This window comes from Salvelinus fontinalis, chromosome 12, assembly GCF_029448725.1.
Source record: "Salvelinus fontinalis isolate EN_2023a chromosome 12, ASM2944872v1, whole genome shotgun sequence".
Classification (NCBI taxonomy): Eukaryota; Metazoa; Chordata; class Actinopteri; order Salmoniformes; family Salmonidae; genus Salvelinus; species Salvelinus fontinalis.
In genome coordinates this window covers 54,216,893-54,220,943 of record NC_074676.1, presented here as the reverse complement: position 1 = coordinate 54,220,943, position 4,051 = coordinate 54,216,893, and the positions used below count along the sequence as shown (strand labels likewise).

At 45.5% G+C, this 4,051-nt stretch overlaps 1 non-coding gene across 1 annotated transcript; it reads right to left on the bottom strand.

Annotated features, from left to right (window-relative positions):
• Positions 1-3,637: 3,637 nt before the first annotated feature.
• Positions 3,638-3,719, bottom strand: trnas-uga (transfer RNA serine (anticodon UGA)). The gene has a single exon. It is a non-coding gene; the product is annotated as a tRNA-Ser (tRNA).
• Positions 3,720-4,051: the final 332 nt, after the last annotated feature.

Genomic DNA, 4,051 nt, shown 5'->3' with positions numbered 1-4,051 from the left:
GTTAAAATACATTACCAGTCAAAAGTTTGGACACACCTAAAACACACCAAGGGTTTTTGTTTATTTTTACTATTTTCTACATTGTAGAATAATAGTGAAGACATCAACACTATGAAATAACACATATGGAATCATGTAGTAACCAAAAAAGTGTTAAATAAATCAAAATATATTTCATATTTGAGATTCTTCAAAGTAGCCACCATTTTTCTTGATGACAGCTTTGCACACTCTTGGCATTCTCTCAACCAGCTTCAAATCAAATCAAATGTATTTATATAGCCCTTCTTACATCAGCTGATATCTTAAAGTGCTGTACAGAAACCCAGCCTAAAACCCCAAACAGCAAGTGTAACAGTATAACTTTAAACCGTCCCCTCGCCCCGACACGGGCGCGAACCAGGGACCCTCTGCACACATCAACAACGGTCTCCCACGAAGCATCGTTACCCATCGCTCCACAAAGGACACGGCCCTTGCAGAGCAAGGGGCAACATTACTTCTAGGTTTCAGAGCAAGTGACGTAACCGATTGAAACGCTAGTAGCGCGTACACGCTAACTAGCTAGCCATTTCACATCCGTTACACTCACCCCCCTTTCAACCTCCTCCTTTTCCGCAGCAACCAGTGATCCGGGTCAACAGCATCAATGTAACAGTATAACTTTAAACCGTCCCCTCGCCCCGACACGGGCGCGAACCAGGGACCCTCTGCACACATCAACAACGGTCGCCCACGAAGCATCGTTACCCATCGCTCCACAAAGGCCACGGCCCTTGCAGAGCAAGGGGCAACATTACTTCTAGGTTTCAGAGCAAGTGACGTAACTGATTGAAACGCTAGTAGCGCGTACCCGCTAACTAGCTAGCCATTTCACATCCGTTACACAAGCAATGCAGGTGTAGAAGCACGGTGGCTAGGGAAAACTCCCTAGAAAGGCCAAAACCTAGGAAGAAACCTAGAGAGGAACCAGGCTATGAGGGGTGGTCAGTCCTCTTCTGGCTGTGCCGGGTGGAGATTATAACAGAACATGGCCAAGATGTTCAAACGTTCATAGATGACCAGCAGGGTCAAATAATAATAATCACAGTAGTTGTCGAAGGTGCAACAAGTCAGCACCTCAGGAGTAAATGTCAGTTGGCTTTTCATAGCCGATCATTCAGAGTATCTCTACCGCTCTTGCTTTCTCTAGAGAGTTGAAAACAGCAGGTCTGGGACAGGTAGCACGTCCGGTGAACAGGTCAGGGTTCCATAGCCGCAGGCAGAACAGTTGAAACTGGAGCAGCAGCACGGCCAGGTGGACTGGGGACAGCAAGGAGTCATCATGTCAGGTAGCCCTGAGGCATGGTCCTAGGGCTCAGGTCCTCTGAGAGAGAGAGAAAGAAAGAGAGAAAGAGAGAATTAGAGAGAGCACACTTAAATTCACACAGGACACCGGATAAGACTGGAAGGATGCAGAGGGTACCTATACAGGTCCAGCTTAAACTATTCCTAATGTTCAAACTCCTCCCCTTCCTTTGTGTTTTTCCACCTGGATCGTGATGTTGTGAAAAACCTGCTTATATTTATATTACTGTACCCTGAGAGAGGAAGTGAATCGATGTGGAACCATGTATAATGCAGCAGAGGTGGAGATTGTAAGCACTTAGTCAGTTCCACTCTGTTTTCAAGTTGACATCAACTTCTACATCAGGAGTTGAGAAACGCTCAGTAAGCAGTTTTTTTTTTTTAAACACACACTTCAAAAAGCACTCCTTAAGGCTGAAGCCAATGACTTGTGTTTTAAGCAACTTTGAAGGAGGCTACTTTGTTGGTGAAGTCCAGATTTTCAAAACTAAGATTGATCATCATTTATAGGTGCCTCCACGCTGCTTCACAATGCAGACAGATCACTAAGATATGAATCTGGGTGTCCTCTCCGAGGTGGTCTCCCTTTGTCCTCTCCGAGGTGGTCTCCCTTTGTCCTCTCCGAGGTGGTCTCCCTTTGTCCTCTCCGAGGTGGTCTCCCTTTGTCCTCTCCGAGGTGGTCTCCCTTAGTCCTCTCCGAGGTGGTCTCCCTTAGTCCTCTCCGAGGTGGTCTCCCTTTGTCCTCTCCGAGGTGGTCTCCCTTTGTCCTCTCCGAGGTGGTTTCCCTTTGTCCTCTCCGAGGTGGTCTCCCTTTGTCCTCTCCGAGGTGGTCTCCCTTTGTGCTCTCCGAGGTGGTCTCCCTTTGTCCTCTCCGAGGTGGTCTCCCTTTGTCCTCTCCGAGGTGGTCTCCCTTTGTCCTCTCCGAGGTGGTCTCCCTTTGTCCTCTCCGAGGTGGTCTCCCTTTGTCCTCTCTGAGGTGGTCTCCCTTTGTCCTCTCCGAGGTGGTCTCCCGTTGTCCTTGTTGTGGACACATTTCAAAAACTACTCCGTTACACTGAAGCCGATGACTTTTTAATGACTTGTGTTTTAATGACTTGTGTTTTAATAACTTGTGTTTTAATAACTTGTGTTTTAATAACTTGTGTTTTAATAACTCGTGTTTTAATAACTCGTGTTTTAATGACTTGTGAGACATCCCTATTATAAGTCTCCATGCTGTTTCACCGTACAGAATCCTCACGGAAAGTTCCCCTGTTCTTCTTCTGTTCTTCTTGTGGGAAGTAGTAAGCACCTTTGTCTTCATGTTGTCAGGTCCAACGTCTAAAGCACTCGGCCATTGCAGCTGTTGGAATGCAAGTAAAGGGACTGGGATTTGGAAACAGACATCATTGGTGTGTAACGGTCCTGACCAGTTTTATGTTGTTTTTGTATGTGTAATTGGTCAGGGCGTTAGTTTTGGGTGGGCAGTCTATGTTATCTGTTTCTATGTTGGTTTTGGTTGCCTGGTATGGCTCTTAATTAGAGGCAGGTGTTTTGCGTTCTCCTCTAATTAAGAGTCATATTTAGGTAGGGTGTTCTCACTGTTTGTTTGTGGGTGATTGTCTCCTGTTTCTGTGTCAATGTTACACCATACGGGATTGTTTCGGTTTGTTCGTGCGTTTATGTAGTCTGTTCCTGTGTCGGCGTGCTTCATGTATTTGTAAGTTCGTTTGTTCAGGTCTGTCTACATCGTTTTGTTATTTTGTTAGTTATATCAAGTATAGTTCGTTTTCGTCTTAGTTTGGTCTGTTTTGTTTATTTAATAAATAATCATGTATTCACAACCCGCTGCGCTTTGGCTTAATCACTACACCTCCTCTTCTTATGAAGAGAGAGAGGAACGCCGTAACATGGTGTAAAATGGTCAACTTGATGGCACGACATATTGATCTTGTTGCGCCAAGTAACCTCGGTCCTTTCCAAAGCTGTGAAGTTTGGAAGTTTAATGTGCAAGTCAAAAAACTATGTGCAGAGAAAGTACAAGTGGACTATTCACTGAGAATAAGATTTTAAAAAGAGCAGGGAGACCCAATTGGGTTTCAAGTCTGAGGACTTAACCACCTGGCTCTCAGTATTTCCATCGTAAATCTAACAAAAACAACAGTATCTGTACTGAAGAGCCTATTTGAACTGTTTGTCAAGGCAGAATATATTCTGAGCACTTGCATCACTGAACAATTCCATGTATTAAGGACATTATCCATATCAAGTCACCAAGTATATGTTAAAAAGAAAGACTAGTTTTCCATAACACTGTGAACAGGGTTCGAACCTGCGTGGGGAGACCCCATTGGATTTCAAGTCCAACGCCTTAACCAGTCGGCCATCGCAGCTTGCTATGCTAAATACCAGGCGGCTATCGCAGCTTGCTATGCTAAATACCAGGCCTTAACCACTCGGCCATCGCAGCTTGCTATGCTAAATACCAGGCCTTAACCACTCGGCCATCGCAGCTTGCTATGCTAAATACCAGGCGTTAACCACTCGGCCATCGCAGCTTGCTATGCTAAATACCAGGCCTGAACCACTCGGCCATCGCAGCTTGATATGCTAAATACCAGGCTTGAACCACTCGGCCATCGCAGCTTGATATGCTAAATACCAGGCCTTAACCACTCGGCCATCACAGCTTGCTATGCTAAATACCAGGCCTGAACCACTCGGC